Source organism: Triturus cristatus, chromosome 9 (genome assembly GCF_964204655.1).
Source record: "Triturus cristatus chromosome 9, aTriCri1.1, whole genome shotgun sequence".
NCBI lineage: Eukaryota > Metazoa > Chordata > Amphibia > Caudata > Salamandridae > Triturus > Triturus cristatus.
The window spans coordinates 737,870,928-737,890,442 of record NC_140592.1 but is presented as its reverse complement, the minus strand read 5'-3'; the positions used below and the strand labels follow the sequence as shown (position 1 = coordinate 737,890,442).

The following is a 19,515-nucleotide window of genomic DNA, read 5'->3' as shown; positions in this document are numbered from 1 at the left end:
TGGTCACACAACCACCCTTCCTGTTTAACTTATTGGAGTCTACCTCTTTTATGTGAAGGAGATATCAGGGCTGTACACAAGAAGATTAAGGGCAAAATCTGTAGTGCAAAATTAAACACACCCAAAAGCAGTGAGTAATATTTTGCATTAAAGTTATTAGATTCAGTTTAATGTAAGACTAAAATATGCTGCAGCCCAGAAAATGTGTAAAAACATGCAAAGAGATTACATCTTTCCCATATTGACCCATTACACATAAAATAAATATGTTGCCATAAATATCTTTTCTGCTAATCACTGCTCATTTTAGAAAAACAGATCAAAAGATTTAAATGCCAGTTCTCGTTTTTGTTTTAAAATTGAATCTGTAATTATGATGTGTGACACTCCTTTGACCTTGGCTAATGGTTCTAGCAGCAGGCATTATGACATCACAACTCAACAGTAATAACTCATTACAGTTGAACAGCTATCTCATTTATTTATTACAGGTGGTAAGAGATGTCACAACTCAACTGTAATAAGGGCATTAGAAGCTAGAATTTATACGGAGATTGAATACATTAGAATAGAATTGAATATTACGGAATTGTAGATGTGTAATGGCAAACCATTTTTTTTTGCTATGGGTCATGAGTGACACAGGATAGACAAGAGCAAATCTTAAATTGACTATGATGTAACTCAGAACCCCAAAGTGACACACCGTTATTCACATTCACTCTTATATTGTGTATGCCCCCAAAATCATCTGCCACTGCTTTGAACTGCTGAAAAGAGCAGATGAGTGAAGGGGAAGCCATGCATAACATGACTCTCCTTTCAGTCCCAAGTGTAAAAAAAAACTTAAAAAAACGTAGCTGTTGGATCTGGCACTCTCCGCAGGGTGGGTCATCCCTAAATGTTTTGCCTTCACGCTCCTGTTTTCTGAAACCATTTTTGTTGGCATTTAAGACTCTTTACCATTGCTAACCAGTGTTAAATTGCTTGTGCTCTCTCTTGTAAACATGGTACAATTGGTTTGCACCCAATAGGCACATGTAAACATGTAATTTACTTGGAAGACTCTAGTAAAGTGGTGCTACAAGTATCCAGGGCCTGTAAATGCCTCCTCACCCATAGGATGACATTGGATTAAGTTCTGGACCTGTGGAAGATTCAGCATAAGGACTGCTCTGGTGTAAGAAGGACTGCCCAGCTGCTCTGCTGCCCTGCTGCTCTGCCTACAAGAAGGACTGCTCTGCTGCCCTGCTTCCTGAAGATGAAGGACTGGACCTGCACCATGAATTTAGTACCACGAGAGTGACTCCAAGGGTTCCAATACCCTTGAACCCTGCACCTGGACACTGCTTGCTGTGAGTCCGAACCCCCCAGTAGTGCCTCCCCAAACCTGGACCCTTGGAAGTGGGGATAAAGGTGCTCTGCCAGCCCAGCTATTGTCCTGAGTAGAACTGACGCAGCACGAGATGCAACCCAACGCAGAGCTCGCAGCACCTAATCGGAACCGACGCAGCACAACGCAACATGACGCGAATCTCGCATCGGAGCCCTCGTATCTCTCCCTTGGAAACGACGCAACATAGTGCAGACTTCGCCTCGCTTCCCTCACAGCTCCTCTTCGGGACTGATGCATTGCGACAAAACTCAATGCAGGACCCTGCATTGCTCTTCAGAACCATCCCTGTATGGCACAACTTCCTGAATTCAGGACATAAGGCACAATTCTCAGTGGGCCTAACCTGGTCCCTGTATCCAGCCCACACTACATTGTGGTCAGCCTGAACTTGTGACTTTGTCCCGGTCTGGTGCGACCAAATAACCACAGTTGGCGATTTGCACTTCAAGGCATTATTTTTACCTAAATCTTTAAATCTTTAAAATTGCATCTCTCTGGTTTGAGTGACTGGATTTTTATTGTTGTGGTGTCAAATAATTTATTAAACTTTACTCTACTTTTCTAAATTGGTGTGGGATTTTTCTTGTGTTGTGTTTTCACTTTATTTATATATTTTCCCCAAAAATTGTGTTAAATAGTTAAAAAATAAATGTTCTGCTGTTAAGTACTTTCTACTCCGTTCCGTAACGATCCTTTCCAGTGTCACAGTACAATATATAACACAGTGCAATACAGACCAGCACAATGCAATGCATGTCACAGTGAACAGCGACCAGCAGCAGTAGCATGGCTAGGGAATGAGGTCTACATTACCTTAAACAAGGCAGGTGATAACGGAGACACCTCACACACATGCTTAATGGTGGCTATTTTGTTGTGCAAGCTGAATGAGATAGAGTAATATGTATCAGTGTTCAGTTCGGTTTTGGGGACAGGGGAAGCCCTCCCCACGGCGAGGAATAGTTTCTCTGTCTATCTCTTTGACAAACAGTGTCTGACATCTGGCTGTGCTCTACCAGCCTGGCTTACATCGTTAAGTCCACGCCGGTATAAATATAGAAGACCAGCAAAATCCAGTATTTTTCCTATCTAAAACATAAAAATTAAAAAAGAGAACACAAATGGAAATCAGTTAAAAAGTATTTGGAGTCTGTCTAATGTCCTATCCATATGGTTATTTGAGCAAACAAAAGGATAACTGATACCTTACAAAACAATAATGAAATTTGTACACAAAATATTTTTTTACCAGGCCGTGGCTATGCCAGAATAGCAAAACGTAAACAAATGGTCGGTATTTTTCGTAAGAAACGGGACTACTCTAAAAAGTTTGAAAATGGGAAAATGAATGGGAGAGTTTAAGTTAAGAGTGAAGGGCTCCTGCAAATATGAATATTACACACTGTATTTACCTCCTTCCCCTTTCCTTCCCTCCCTACCTTTACCTTTCACCCCCACAGTGATTATGCCTTGTGTAGAAAAGATTAGGTTAAGATTTTATAGGTTTTCATTGATCAAATATCAAGTTTATCTTTGCAACATAGATCCGCCTAAATTTAAGAAAGAAATAGTCAGCCCTACCAGTGGTCTACCTGCTGCTAGCTCTGTATGGCAGCAGCGCTCCTGGCTCTGGGTTTCCCACACCTGCTCTGGTGCCGGGCATTGGCTGCCTCAGCCGGGGGCGGCCGTCTCTCCAGCAATGGGCTTCCCTCAGGTGTCCGTGAGAGGGCCTCGCTGGGGGCATGTAGTAATGGTGTATCTCTTTAAGTGATGTTCCATTACTAGAATCCTACTATGTAATAGGAATGTTTTAGTATGAACAGTAGGTTGTTGGTCACTCTACCAGCCTTTCCCTCTAGAGCTGCATCTATCTTGATATACTTAGCTTTCAAGAATAAACTTCTACTTTTACCACTCAGCTACCTTCAGGTTATTTCTCCACGCTGTTCTTACGAGATCCCTAAACATTTTGGCGACGATTGTGGGATGAAAAGATTTTTTTTTTTCATCATAAGACATTTTTTTTCCTGCGTGACATTCTACCAAGCACTACAAAGGAATCTCTATCCACCGCTGTCTCCAACAAGCAATAGCGATGATTGGAATGTTTGCCAACAGAGGATAGCATCAGATAGCGCTACACCCTGCTGTTTGCCAACGAAGGATAGCATCAGATAGCGCTGCACCCTGCTGTTTTAACTTCAACGAGCAACGAGAGCCGTGCTGCTTTTGGACGACTTGCTTCCCCGATGTGGTGAGGAGTGTTGCTGTGGGAACTTGTGAGCGCTTTAATCAATATATGGTGAGCATAATTTCTACCAATACTACTGTTAAAGCGTTGATTCACCCCGCGTGCGCAACTAGCTTAGTTTTGAAAACTGCATTCACAGCGCTCCATTCTCCGCTCCATTCTCCGCGGATTCAAATCTCGCCATCACGGCAATTCTGAGGACGTTTGTGACATACGTGGTTAGGAACGACTCCACGCTGTCATAAGACATCACCACGCTACGCATCAGCACTCATAGCGGCCATTTTGTTGTTAGCGTCTCCATGACAGCGAGTCAAACGCTATGCTGGGATTTCCGATACAATTTTCTCACACGCTGCAGCCTCCTCAGTGCGCGTAATGGGAATTAACAACGCGCACTGTACTCCTGATCCTTCTACATTCATGGGAGCAAAGTCGTCAGTATTTTAAGGTATGTTTCAGCATTGATTGCCATTTTACTCTACTTTAAAAAAAAAAAAGAAGAAGATTGCAATGTAATGGTTTTTGCAGCTTTGCACATGTAAATGTTCTGGCAGCTCTGGACATTTAAAAATTATTTACAGCTGGGTATATCAAGATAATTACAACATACACATTGAATAAGGTACATACATGTGCACTCGTCGTTTTCTGGAAGATAAAGTACTGCAAAAAATTTTAATTACAAGTGGATTTGTGATTTTCATGAAGTCAAAGTACTGTGTGAGACATGTTTGCTTGAGGAAGAAGTGGTTGCACTTAATCTAAATCTACTCTCTTGTATCACATCCTGTGTATTCTGAGTTGATTGGAATTCCTTATTGTCTCTTCATTCGTTGGTCATGCCTACCAATACTTCAGCCACTAACTCAAGGGACAACACTACCGGAGATGGAAATTTTTCAAATCCACACATCAATTCCCCTAAGGAATTTTTGGTGACCCCCGGTGAACCGGTAGTAGCGTGGCTGGACTGGAAAGAATATTTCCTCAACTATATCGCGAACGTAGAGGACATCAGCGGAACATTTTCTCCTGAAAGAAAAAAAGAATGTTATTGTACTCTTTAGGTCCTGAAGGATTACGTATATTTAACGAATTGCATAAACATGATAGGACAGAGGGAGATTTAGATGTATTTAAATCGGCTATTTTGGATCTTGATGATAATTTTTCTCCCTCAGTGTGTATTGCTGTCACCAGACATTCTTTTTTCCACAGGAAACAAGACAAACACGAAACAATAGAGGAATATATATCCGCGTTAAAAAAGTTAGCGAGCAAGTGTAAATTTGCACAGCTGCATGATGAGTTCATTCGGGACCAGGTAGCCATGTACACTAAGAATAAAACCCTACAAGATAAGTTATGGGTAGAAAGAGAAAGTTGTCTTAAAGACATCATTGCTATGGTCAAGAAAGCTGAACTCTCAGAACGCTGTGCCAAAGCTACGCTTTCTCAAGATAAGATAAGCACAGAGGAAGTTGTTGGGAAAGTTATTGGAAAAAAAGTATTGTACAAAAATCACAGAGGTACAAGGTATGATAAAAGCAAACGAGACTACACGGAAAAAAAATCAGACAGCGTAGAAACAAAGTGATTTAGCAACCTGATTTGTTATAGATGTGGGAGTTACTCACACTCCGCAGCATACGAGAAATGTCCAGCCAAGTCGGCTAAATGTTTGGAATTTGGTTTGATCGGACACTTCTCTAGAGTGTGTAGATGCAAACACAAGAAGAATTCCACAGGGAAAGTAAAATGCATACAAGAAGGGGATGATGGAAGTTCTTCAACTGCTAGTGAAACTGAAGTACAGGTGAACTGTGTCCAAAAAAAGAAGGTGGTACTAAATATCACTGGTAGCTCTTCCTCTAAACCTTTGTGCCATGTCTCCCTAGGAGGCATTGTAGTTCAATTGGCAGCCGATTCTGGCTCTCCATTTACCATCGTGTCACAAGACGTGTGGAAAAACCAATTTATTAACAAAATTGGTGAATGGTTAGAGCATAATGATGTGTCTGCTGAAAGCTTTACGGGAGATAAGATCGACATGTTAGGTTTTAGAACCCCAATCTTCCGCTTTAAAGAAAGACAAGCCGTGGGAAAATTGTAGGTAGCTAAAGAGGGTCCATCAGTATTGGGTTGGAAAGATCAAAAGTCATTGGACATCATTTTGAATCCCAATAGTAAAGAACAAGTTTTAGTTTTGTGTGATGGGGAGGACACTAAGAAGTGGGTGTTACAAGATTTTCCAGAAGTTCTCACTAATAGCATGGGTAAACTAAAAGGATTCACTCATCAAATTCGCTTAAAGAAGGGGGCTATTCCCAAGATACACAAAGCAAGAAACCTTCCCTTTATTGTAAGGGATGAGGTTAAAGGGGAACTTAAAAAAATGTTAGATAACAATGTTATTGAACCCGTAGAAGCAGCAGAATGGGTTTCTCCATTAGCCGTAGCACAAAAATCTAATGGCAAGGCCCGTCTATGTGTGGACTTAAGATACCTCAATGACAACATATTGGTTGACCAATTTCCACTTCCTAGAATTGATTAAATGCTATCTTTGACACGAAATGCAAAGTGGTTTTCCACTTTGGATCTCTCTGCTGCATATCACCAAGTGGTTGTAGAGAAATGTAGCAGACAGTTCACCACTTTCTGTACACTTTTCGGGTGTTATAGATCTAAGCGAATGCCATTTGGGTTGGCATCAGCCGCTGTGGTATTTCAGAGGCTGATGTCAAACCTTTTCAGTCACATTCAAGAAGTTGCATTCTTTCAAGATGTTATCTTAATTATGGGAAAAGATAAGATACATTATGATACTGTGCTAAGAGAAGTTTTGACCATGCTCAGGGATAATGGGTTAGTTGCTGAAGGCAGCAAGTGCAAATTTGCTGAGAAATCAGTCACTTATTTGGGTCACAAGATTGGGTGTTGTGGCATCAAACCTAAAAGTAGTCTGGTAGAAGCCATTCTCAGTGCACCCTCGCCAAAGTCTAAGGATGAACTTAGATCTTTTCTTGGCAGAATTTTATTCAAAATTTGTTAATAATTTTGCCCAAAAAACCTATGAAATGTGTACACGGATGAAAAACAAAGCTACGTTTGTGTGGACTGATGCGTGCCAGAATTCGTTCGATAGCATTAAAGAAGCCATTGCTCATGCTCCCACTTTACAGGGTTTTGATCCACAGGCATATACCATTGTCACAACGGATGCCAGTGGGACGGGTCTAGGAGGTGTATTATCTCAAATTTCAGAACAAGGTAAAGAGGTAGTTATAGCCTTCGCTTCTCGTTCTCTTTCTCCAACGGAAGAGAAGTACTCAGTAATAGAGCGAGAAGCGTTAGCTTGTGTATGGGCCATGGAACATTTCAGAAAGTTTATATGGGGTAAGAAATTTTTGTTACGTTCCGACCATAAACCTCTCATGAAATTACTCACAACGGAAGGTCTTTCTAGAGCTTCAGCAAGGATCGCAAGAATGTCAATGCGACTCAAGGACTTTGTATATGAGGTTAAATATGTCCCTGGTGCAAAAAATGTCATAGCTGACTTCCTCAGCAGACTTTCTCTACCAATGAAAGAGGTGGATTTTGATCCATGGTGTGAGTTCTTGGTAGCTGGTGTATTTGATGATACATCTGGTGTACGTAAAAATGATTGGCAAGAAGAGTGTGACAAGGACGATATTTTGTCTATGGTTAAAAACAAGGTCATTCATAGTTGGACCAATGACTGCAAATTTAATACCACTTTAAGAGCGTTTTGGGAAGTTCGCGACAAACTGAGTCTAGATGGAGATTTTGTGTGCAGAGGAGAAAAAAGGATACCCCTTTAGGGATGCGGCAAAAAATTATTGTCATAGGTCACGAAGGACACCCTGGAGTTTCTCGCACCAAAAGGAATATTAAATCACTTTACTGGTGGCCTAGGATTGATTTAGATATAGAAAGGTTTGTACGTGGGTGTATTAATTGTGAGTGCTCTGATAAGGCACAGAAGACACTCAACCCTTCCATGTCTTCACTTCCTTGCCCAAGTTTACCATGGGAAGAGGTTGCCCTAGATATCATGGGACCTTTAGTGTGGCAGGACAGAGTCACCAAGTATATTTTAGTTTTGGTGGATTTGTTTTCCAGATGGCTCGAAGTTGAGGTTGTCACTAAGGTAAATACAGAAACTGTTATTCGTTTCCTCGAAAAGTGTTTTTTAAGACAGGGTTTTCCATTTTCCATATTAAAAGACAATGGAGTTCAATTCAAGTCTGATTTGATGACGGATTTCATGAACAACACTGGCATTGAGCAGAAATTCACAGCTTTGTACCACCCTAGAGGAGATTCGGTGGTAGAAAGAGTGAACAGAGTCTTAAAAGGTATTTTACAATTGGCCAAGAAAGGCAACGAGAATTGGGATAACGAACTTAATAAATTGATTTGGTCGTAAAGAATCACTACCCATGACACTGTTGGGTAGAGTCCGTTTGGCCTAATGCGAGGTAGATTTCCCCATTGCAAAATAAATCCGGGATGGATTGGTAGAAGCAAAAAATATGACTGGGATTCTGAACTAGTAAGGCAATCCATTATCAATTCTCAATGCAAGAATAAGTTATATTTTGATGCAAAACACGGCACTAGAGACGTTTGTGTGAAAGTTGGGCAAAGTGTCAGAGTAAAGCAAGTAAAAAAATCTGGCAAATTGCAGTCCAAATTTTCTGAACCAAGAACTGTTACTAGAGTCATGAGAAACACCGTGCAACTCGATGATGGCAGCGTCCATCATATGAGTCGCATTGCGATTTCTGCAGATCCTGGAATTAGTAGAAAATGTGTTTTGGAAGGGAGAAGAGACTATTGGTGGATGGATATATTTCCTTCCCTTGAGCAACACTGGAGCTGGGAGTAGTACACCGATGATACCTTTATTGGATACACCTCAAGCGCCTCAGATGTTGGATGATGGAGTAAATTGTGAAGTTCCTCATGTACAAGATAACATCTGTAGTCAGCGCCCTATTGGTTTGGAGGAAACTGAAGGTCAGCACGAGGAGATTGTTAGAGATTTGGACTCACAGAGTAGAGGGGTGACTAATGACTCCACCATAGAAAACAAATCTAGCAGATTTGGAAGACAAATTATTACTTCCAAGAAATGTGAAGATTTTGTTCGTTTCTAATTGTTTGTGCGGATGTTTACTCACCTGTGATTTTATTTTTTTGTTTTCCGTTTTTGGTTTGGGGTACTTTTGTCTTAATTGTTGAAGTCTGTTAAGAAGGGAGATGTGTAGTAATGGTGTATCTCTTTAAGTGATGTTCCATTACTAGAATCCTACTATGTAATAGGGATGTTTTAGTATGAACAGTAGGTTGTTGGTCACTCTACCAGCCTTTCCCTTTAGAGCTGCATCTATCTTGATATACTTAGCTTTCAAGAATAAACTTCTACTTTTACCACTCAGCTACCTTCTGGTTATTTCTCCACGCTGTTCTTACGAGATCCCCACAGGGCATCCATGCAGCGCGCGGCAGAGGCAGGGGGTCCCTTCGCCTCTCTCCGCTTTGATAACCTGGCCCTGCGCGCACTGCCTGTGGAGCCCGGCTCCGGCAAGGAAGAGGAAGCGTCCCGGCCGCGCCAGGTCCGTCAGGCCTGCTTCTCTCAGGTGTGGCCGTCCCCTCTGAAGCGGCTGCAGGTGGTAGCGCTCTCGGCGCCCGCCACTGGAGTCAAGCTATCCTGGCTGATGACGGCTGATAGCCAGAAACCGGTCCTAGGATGCTTGATTCTGGTCCAGGGAAGACATGGCTTGGCAGTTCGGGCTGGACTGTTCCCATGAGGCACAGGGTCAAGACTGATTTGCATATGGCCATGTCTAAACTGGGGTGGTGTAGTGGGCAAAAGAACGATGGATTTAACCCAGATCTCTTGACTGGGGGAGAATGTCTGCATTGTCAGCATTCCGTCCATCAATTGTTTGTTGTAACGCTTTTCGCCCTAAGTGGGATGGGTATTCCCAGACGTGGGACCCGTGCTCACTACGCCACTGGAGTCAAGCTATCCTGGCTGATGACGGCTGATAGCCAGAAACCGGTCCTAGGATGCTTGATTCTGGTCCAGGGAAGACATGGCTTGGCAGTTCGGGCTGGACTGTTCCCATGAGGCACAGGGTCAAGACTGATTTGCATATGGCCATGTCTAAACTGGGGTGGTGTAGTGGGCAAAAGAACGATGGATTTAACCCAGATCTCTTGACTGGGGGAGAATGTCTGCATTGTCAGCATTCCGTCCATCAATTGTTTGTTGTAACGCTTTTCGCCCTAAGTGGGATGGGTATTCCCAGACGTGGGACCCGTGCTCACTACGCCACTGGAGTCAAGCTATCCTGGCTGATGACGGCTGATAGCCAGAAACCGGTCCTAGGATGCTTGATTCTGGTCCAGGGAAGACATGGCTTGGCAGTTCGGGCTGGACTGTTCCCATGAGGCACAGGGTCAAGACTGATTTGCATATGGCCATGTCTAAACTGGGGTGGTGTAGTGGGCAAAAGAACGATGGATTTAACCCAGATCTCTTGACTGGGGGAGAATGTCTGCATTGTCAGCATTCCGTCCATCAATTGTTTGTTGTAACGCTAGGGCTAGAGGCGGCAGGGCTGCAGGAGCAGGAGGCTGCTCTGTACCTGAGCGGAGGCCGCCTGCCGCCCGGCGCCGAGCCCGCCGCTCACTGCTACTGCGGATACCAGTTTGGGAGCTTTGCTGAGCAGCTGGGTGATGGCGCTGCCATGTACCTGGGAGAGGTGCTGGGCCCCCAAGGGTATCGCTGGGAGATCCAGCTCAAGGGCGCCGGACTCACCCATTACTCCAGGCAAGCAGATGGGCGCAAGGTTCTGAGGTCGAGTATTAGAGAGTTTCTTTGCAGCGAGGCAATGTTTCACTTGGACATACCCACAACAAGGGCCGGGTCATGTGTCACCTCTGATTCCACTGTTGTCCGAGATATTTTCTATGATGGCAGTCCAAAGCATGAGAAATGCACAGTTGTCCTGCGCATAGCTTCAACGTTTATAAGGTTTGGCTCCTTTGACATTTTTAAACCGACAGATGAACTGACAGGACGAACGGGCCCCAGTGTTAACCCCTTCAGTGCCCGCCCCTTTCCCCGCCCTGTGCCGGCCGTTGTATTAGCGGGCGGGGTCTATGACGAGCTGGACTCGTCATGGGCACAGCGCCACCGCGGCCCATGACGAGTCCAGCTCGTCATGGGCACTGAAGGGGTTAATCAAAATGATATACGAGTGAAAATGCTTGACTATGTGATTGGCACCTTCTATCCAGAAATACAGGAATCTTACCCCAGCGACACAGTTAAAAGGAATGCTGCCTTTTTTCGAGAGATCACTCAAAGGACAGCGAGGCTGGTTGCCGAATGGCAGTGTGTTGGATTTTGCCACGGGGTGCTCAATACAGATAATATGAGCATAGTAGGACTTACGATTGATTATGGTCCCTTTGGCTTTATGGACAGATATGACCCTATTCACATTTGTAATGACTCTGATAATATAGGACGCTATGCTTACAATAAACAGCCGCAAATTTGCAAGTGGAATCTGGGTAAGCTTGGCGAGGCTTTGGTTCCTGAACTGCCCCTGGAGATGAGCGAAACTATCCTCGAAGAGGAGTTTGATGCAACTTATGAGAGTCATTAATTGCATAAGATGAGGAAGAAACTAGGCCTTGTTCATTTGGAATTAGAAGATGAGAAAAAATTGGTATCAGACTTCTTACAAACCATGGAACGCACAGGTGCAGATTTCACGAACTCTTTCCGTTTGTTGAGCTCGTTCTCTGGAGTATCAGATCCTGCGGAGCTAGATAACGTCTTGCAAAAGAAAGTTGACCAATGGCATCTATCGAACATTTAAAAGGGGTTTTCAAACCAAAGATGGATTCGAGGCAACTTTCCATGATGCTCATGTTGGCACAGTCAAATCCACAGCTGTTTGCTTTAATTGGAACAAAAGACAATTTTAATAAGGAATTGGAACGTATAGAGCGGTACTCTGGATTGCAGCAGATGACATCAGATGATCTGTCTAATGAAAACAAAGCACATTGGAAAGAATGGCTGCAGAAATACAGTTTGCGGTTAAAGAGAGAAAAAACAGTGTTAATGATGTTGAGTCACTGAATTCAGAGCGTGTGAAGAATATGGATTCATACAATCCAAAATATATTCTTAGAAATTACATTGCCCAGAATGCTATTGATGCAGCAGAGAGCGGAGACTTCAAAGAGGTGCGAAGTGTGTTGTCTCGTCTAGAAAACCCATTCCAAGATGAAGAGTGTTTACAGGAGGTGCAGGAGCGCTGGTCACCTGAAGAGGAAGTTGAAGATGCTGCTGCTGGAGCATGTAGTTCTGCTGAAAGGAAGCCAATCTATAGCAGTAAACCTCCACTTTGGGCTTCAGAACTCTGTGTCACATGATCTTCATAATTGCCGGGTTGGTTTTTACCACTCACAGAGGGAAAGTCAATTACTCTGTAGTGGAGAGTCCAACAGGCCAATTTTAAAGTACTATTAAGTTGCTGAAACATTCTGTTTGGGTATCTCACAATATAGCTGTGACTTTTCTGAACCCTCGCAGGTTTTGGATAGAGGCTCACTTTTTCATTTTAAGGACTTCTTTCACGCAGCAATAATGTTTTACTGGGCTTAATGCGGACAGGATTGTCAATGGCATACTTAATCTAACCTATGCACGAGAAAAGGAGATCTGCTTAAAATGGAAACTATTGCATAACAGGTTGCTTCATATTCGTCTGTTAAAAGAAAAAAAGAGGGTGTTAGCTGGGAATTTAGGATTTTAAAATGATTACATACCCAAAGGCAGTCTGTTTTTACATGAAGACAAAAATAGAAAGTCAGATATCTGATATGTTTTTGTCCGATGACCAACTGATAGTATGTTTTAGAGATGCCAACTTGCAACTCTTTACCATTAGATATGTAAAAAGGAGTTAAGATGTACATTATTTAGGTTTACTGTTTTTTTGGAACCACTTCTACATAGACACTTTGATCTGTGTCATCATAACAAGATTTCTTTTTAATTGCAAGCTCAACTCAAAAGAGGTTGTTAGGATCATGCTTGGCATATCTTAAGTGACAAACAAAATGCTGTGCTCTTTGATAGTATGCAGAATTCTTGATCAGCCAGTTGTAATTATATGTAAACATGTCTATAAAAGTGTGTATATTAATGATTCATGTTTCTGTAAAATATTCACAATTGTACAGGTTGAATAAAAGCTATTTGTTCAAACAAAAAAACAAAAAAAAGAAAGAAATAGCTCAGTTGGCAACTGCAACGTCTGACGGTTAGCGTCTCGTGTTATGTCTCAGAGGTGTATACAACCAGTGCCAGTGAATTGGGTAATAAATAACACCTGTTTGAAATCACCCCGAGGCCCCTCCCTGATAATTAAACGCAAACACCAAAACACACGCTCACTGATGCACAAGAACGCGCGTACATACAGAGTACCAATAACCATCTGTCTTTTTCTAGCAAATGTTTATTTGGGGAGGTAAACGTTGGCTTCCAAGTGGTAGGAACTGGTAGGAATTTATGACTTACACCTGTCTCTTATCAAGGCCTGGCCTTCAAAGATGCTGCAAATATAAACAACACCCTACAGCCCCCACCTCCCCAGCGCCATCTAAAGACAAGCTGTCACCATTGTGAAAAAAATTTACTGCTTACCAACTAATGAAGGAGACCGTGTAACACCTCAAGAAAAAGATCCAGTCCTGATGGGCGGTCCCAACAGGAGACAGGGCGGTAACAAGGAGGGACTAAGAAGCGTCATTATCAATCGGAAAGCCAGCATTTACCATGGATGATGACGCCAGCCAATGAAAAATATGGGCGGAGCTTCCACAGTATTTCACATCTGTCCCTAATACAATATGCCTCGCAGAGCGAGCAGCGCATGCGCTGCAACGCTAGGCCTGACCTAAAAATATGTATTTATTATTATAACACACCTTAAACACATCACAGTATCTGCTACACGCAGATAAACACAAAGTACACTCTAATGTAGCACAGAAACAATGGTAAGTAGCACTAATACACAGTGGGCTCCAGGGGGAGACCAAACCATATACTAAAATAGTGGTATAAGAACCACGACTCCAGTCAAGACAGTGTTTAGAGGATATAGAATCGCTGGGACCCCAAGCAACCACCAAAGGTGAGTAAGTAGGGACCCCACGGAGGACGGGTGCAGTGTGAGAACACATCCACATGCTACGTACAAATCAATGGGAGAGTCGCGGTTTCAGTTTTAGTGTTTAAGGACCCTTCCTAGTGGATTACAAAGAAACCCTTTAGAACATAGAAGGTTGGAGAGCCATCCCACTCGTGGATAGTGAAGTACCAGAGTTACCTATTCCAGGGAAGCCGGGTGCATAGGGTCGAAGTGGCATCGGACACCACTGTCGTTCTCAATGGGAGTCTTCAGAGAAATGCCACTGCTGGAAAGAAGAAAAGTATCCGGTGGAACCCACAGGTGGATTCTTGAAGGAAGGAACCTGGGAGCAGAGGGGACAGAGTCTAAGTCACTCAGGAGTGACCAGGGGCGCGGTAGACGAATGACCACCGATGTCAGGTGCTCAGGGGTGAAGAGGGAGACCTTGACTCTGCAGACACGGGGACCAGGAGAACTCGAGGACAACCAGGAGCCGGATACAAGCTGTCCCACAAAGGATGTCGAGTGCTGAGGGGTCGGTGTGCGGCGGGAGCACCAACAAGCCTTGGCAGCGGCAACCCATGAAGAAGGTCGAAGAAGGTCACGGTCTGGCCCACCAAGGACCAGGAGACTCACCACAGCAAGGGGAGTCAGTGCAGACCTGGAGCAACCAGGGGAGCCAAACAAAAGCAGTGTTGTCCCTCAAATGGACCCACAGGCCGAAGGCACAAGTCGCGAGTGGACCTCTAGCAAGGAGGCCAAAGTCCTTTGTACGAAACGTGCGCAGAGGTTGGGGCTATCGATAGCCCAATGCACTTAGTTGGGGAATGCCAACAAGCATATACGCTTGCACATGTACGCAGTGCACAGGGGTTCGGGTTATTCGGTCCCCACGAGGGATACTGGCCCCAAACTTGATTAGAGGGCAGCTCAACCTCAAGGAATGTAGGAACCCACTTCCTGTGTTGCTGGAGCCTGCGGAGTCTGCAGGAGCTCAGGATCAGCAGACCGGCCAGTTGTGTTACGTTGCCTGCGAATGCAGGGGACTGACTCCTTCACCCCAAGGGAGATACTTCAGTTGTCCTTGATGCTCCACAGGTCCTGCACAGAGCCTGTATGGTGCACGGGCACAGACGATGCTTTGGACGGAGAGTGAGACAAAGTCGGAACCAGTCACAGTCCAGAGTGTCCAGATGGTCGAAGGTCAGTGGTTTCTTGATCAAAATCTTGTCCACATCGAATCTAGAGTCCTACAGCCAGGTAAGCCCTTTGTACCCACGGGAGAGGGTTGGAGAGATTCAGGGGGGTCAGGACAGTGGGGAGGAAACTACCATGTCCTTTGTCCAGTTTCGCGCCAGAGCAGGAGCCAACGGCTCCCAGGACTGGTTTGAACTGGACTATGCACAGGGACACCAAGTGTGCCCCAGATGCAGACTTTCAGGCACTTTGGAAGTGCACCCACCCAGCCCCAATACACTAGATCCAGTCTGGGAGGTGGTCACACCTCTCTGTGACAGGATGCCTATTGTCCAGCCTTCCCCTGCTCGAGCTTGGCTCAGCAGCAGGAGGGCAGAAATGTATCTCTGCTCAGCAGCAACCATTTTGTGTTACCCGGGTCGAGAAGGCTTGTACTGGGAAGACCAGCGACCCCATGAAGCTTGCTTCCGAAGGGTGGAATCATACCTCCCACACCGGTTACCAGTGTGGAGGTATGATTCCAAGGTGTTTGATACCAAACACGACATGTTTTGTTTCAGCCGTTTTCGGGATAGCATTTTACACAAGCATATAATGCACCTCTACCTATATGTCTGGCTGCGTCACCGACAACCCAGGAGAATGGTCTCCGAAGGCTGCAGAGGGGCTCTGCTCATGCAGGGGCACCCTCTCACTTGAAACCCAGCCCCCTGCCTTCAGGATTGTCAAGGCCTGCTAGAGGGGTGACTGATAGGTTTTAATGTTGTGACATATAGATATAGTAAACCTATATCTAAAGTAAGTGGTGCATGCACCATCTTACACAGGCTGCAATGGCAGGCCTGCAGTTCCATTTTGCATGGCCTCTCATGGGTGGCATAATACATGCTTCAGCCCATGGGAGGCCTCTGGGGTACCTGTGCCCTGGGTACATGGGTACCATATACTAGGGACTGACAAGGGTACCCCAGTATCCAATCTGTAGTGTACCTAAGTACATGCATAACATTTTTTAAGGAGAAAGCAGATATACTGGGGTCCTGCTTAGCAGGATCCCAGTCAGACTAGTCAAATCAGTGTAACATCAACCAAAAAGTAGGGGTACCCATAAGAAGCAGATCCTACCTTCCTACATTGCTTGAAAAGTGTTCATATCCCCCTCAAACAATAACCTAATTCCCCACACTAGCCCCCTGTCATTGTGCCATTTGTCCTACTACATGCCTGGAGCTGTGCTCTCTACTCTCCATCAGAACAGAGAGCTAACACTTTAGTGGCAGGTTTTCTTCACGCCCCGTCAGAGCAACCTGTAACTCCACTCGATACACTGAGAGAAGAAAATTCTAAATTTAAAAAGGAGAACTAGCATGACAAGGATTGGAATGTTGGCGCACAGGGCTATACCAGGTATTATTGATTCTGAGCCACTACTTTGTCTTCAATGGAGCTTCAAACATTGCAATGGTCTAATACAGCATTATAGCCCCTGCCAAAGGCTATACTGGCCATTAGAGTCTCTTTGTCGAGTTATAGGCCCGAGTTGTAGGATAGGGCTTATTTTGAGAGAGATGGCTATAAACCTATTAGAACATTCCACCCACTGTGGGAAGAAGGTTCTAAATTGAAATGGGACAAAAAGAAAGGGACATTTGAATGCTGAACTAGAATTCCTAATCTAGCCATTACTGGACGTGAGCCAATTCATTGACTTCAGCGTCTCTCTCAGCATTCCAAAATTCTAATATAGCCTTAGAGCCTGACCTAGCAGCTGTACCGGCCATTAAAGGCCTGCTCCAGCGATAAAGGCCCTCGCTGAACGCTGTAGTGGGCCTTTACTGGCCGGTAGAGCCCTCCTAGGAGGACTCTAAGGCTATTAGAACATTCCTTCCCTAAAGGGCAGAATGTTCTAATTAGTAAAAACAAAGGTCTCTTGGAACAGGAGGGGGTTTAAATCCCCTCGGTCTCCGAGAGGCCTTTGTTCACAGCAGTAGCTGTGAAAGGAAAACAACATTGGAATGTTACTCTCCGAGCTTCTACCTGCCAGTAGAAGTCCGGAGCACTCCATTGTCTACAATGGAGTGCTCAGCATTCCAAAGTTCTAATACAAATTAGAACATTTGATTGTTGAAGTTGTTTTTATTTTCAGGTATGTCTAGCATTGTGAGATAAAGTGGCATGATGGTATGGCAGTACATTATTGAAAAGGTGTTAATAGAATTCAAGGTCTAGGATTTTCTAGGAGAAAAGGATTTAGGATGCAGGTAAAAGTCTTGGGGTAGATTTACTGCCAGGGGCGTAGCTTGCTCAGTAAGACTGAGCGGATGGCCTTCAGATTTTCTGACAATCACACTGGCATATCATGTTAATCATTATAGGAGAAGCAGCGCTTGGGGGGCGGGGGTGCTGTAAGGGCCAGTGGAAAGGGAAAGGTGTTTGGATTGTGAGGGGGTACTTAAAACACAGTATTCTGTAAAATATAACCAAGTTTTAACACCTTTAATACAGAGACGAGTGTATGTGTGTTTTTGTTTGAGTATTTAAAAATCGCAGGTCAAATCCGACAGACACCTTACCATTCCTGACTGAGAGCTCTTATACCCAACTATTTATTAAATATTACTTTTACAGGTGTGTAACATCCAAAACACCCCCCTGAAGCTACGCCAGTTTACTGCTAGGATTCTGGAACCCCAGGCAAAATTATATTTTGCAATCGCGATGGCCTCTTTACCATTTGCATCAATTCCCTTTTTGAAGCAATTTACTGCCATCTGTTGTTATCTTGTGTGGAGGTATTGCAAGGTAGCTGCCTAGAATGTCCTCAACATAGCACCAGCATGGTGCTGAGTTGGGAGAGGAGGTGTAAACACCTTTTCAACCAAAATTCTCCACTTCAATCGTACCTCTAATCATAGAGAGTATGTCAAGCTACCAAACAAAGCCCTCCTTATAAGACCTGCTTTCACCCTCTCATCCCTCTATCCATCAGTTCACGCTTCCTTCTTTTTAACATTCATCTGTCCAGCCCTTCACCTTTCCCTCCATACCCTCTTCCAACATAGCATCCATCTATACATCCATCCTTTCACACACCATTCAATATATCCCTATTTCCATCCATCCAACCTTTCACTCCTCCCCATCTGTCAATTCATCCGTCCTTCCAGCCATTCACGCTTTCACTCTTCCATCTATTCTTCCTTTCACCTTTCCATTCTTGCACCTTCCCATCTATCCACCCTGCCATCTATACACTCAGCTTTTCTTCCTTATTTATTTTATTTATAGTTTTATATAGCACGGACTTGACCCTAGTAGGGTATCGGGGCATTTTACAATTGGTTAGGCAAGAAGAAAACATTTCATATTTCCTCTCTAGCACCCTTTTCTCTATCTAGCCATCTTTTTCTCTTATTCACATTTTTTTCTTACCCCTCTCTCTCATGAGCACTTTTCTATATGTCCCTCTCTCTTTCTCTGCCTTTTTCTTTATTTTCATGGGTTCTCTTTCTCAGTTTTCTTCCCTGTGCATGTCAGCTCATGGCCCCACGCCCCTGTGTTCTGGTTTATCCTAACAATGTTATTACCAGCAGCCCTGCCGGCACAAGAAGATGAATTAAAATGCCTTTGAGATCCAGTTCAGCAGCAGCACACCGTGCCCAGTAACTGTCCCCACTTAAATTGTTGGAGCTGGTGGTCGATTACGCCATTTCTCTGAACGTCATTAAAGCACTAGGAAACGGAGTCGGTAAGGACTCGGTTACAGCTGTTAAACTTACTCCACCTCACTCCCGTAGGCTCAAACGGTCCGGTTCTCAGATTTGAAAGGCTGTGAGGGATTGTACCTCCACCTCCTCCCTTCGGGGCCTGCTGGAGCAATGTCCGGCTCTCTTCATTACAGGTTATTATCTTTCCCTCCAAACACAAATCAAGGCTTCACCGGTGTGATTGCGGGCTCTGTGGACGTTTCTCTTATTTTCACAACAGTTTTAATTGCTCCTTCTTAGGAGTGATTATAGACTTTCCACGACAGAGTAAGCGAGGCGGGGGCGCGAGGCGCACGTTCGGCGCTCGTGTCTACGCCCTCGCGCACTCCGGCCCAAACCGCCTCTTCTGGAACCGTCGATGTCTCCTTTCCCCACCATGGGAGTCTCTTCCCGCTCGCTTCTCTTTCGACGTTGTTATGATTTTCACCCGTGCTCACGGTTCGCCCAATCCCCTCTCCCCTGGTTTAGTTTTGCTCTTCCTCTCTAGTGCCCTCGCGGAACATGACTCAACTTCTCTATCTGGGGCCGACATTGGGTTGTCTTGCAATATTCTTTTTAGAATTTAAAATTGTATTTTAAAAATGCAAACAACTTTGGTTCAAGGCCAATTCCAGGCCAATAGCAGCAAGTCTCACACCG

At 44.3% G+C, this 19,515-nt stretch overlaps 1 pseudogene; it reads left to right on the top strand.

Annotated features, from left to right (window-relative positions):
- Positions 1 to 3,004: 3,004 nt before the first annotated feature.
- On the top strand, positions 3,005 to 12,152 carry LOC146798683 (protein adenylyltransferase SelO, mitochondrial-like; annotated as a pseudogene).
- The last annotated feature ends 7,363 nt before the right edge of the window (positions 12,153 to 19,515 follow it).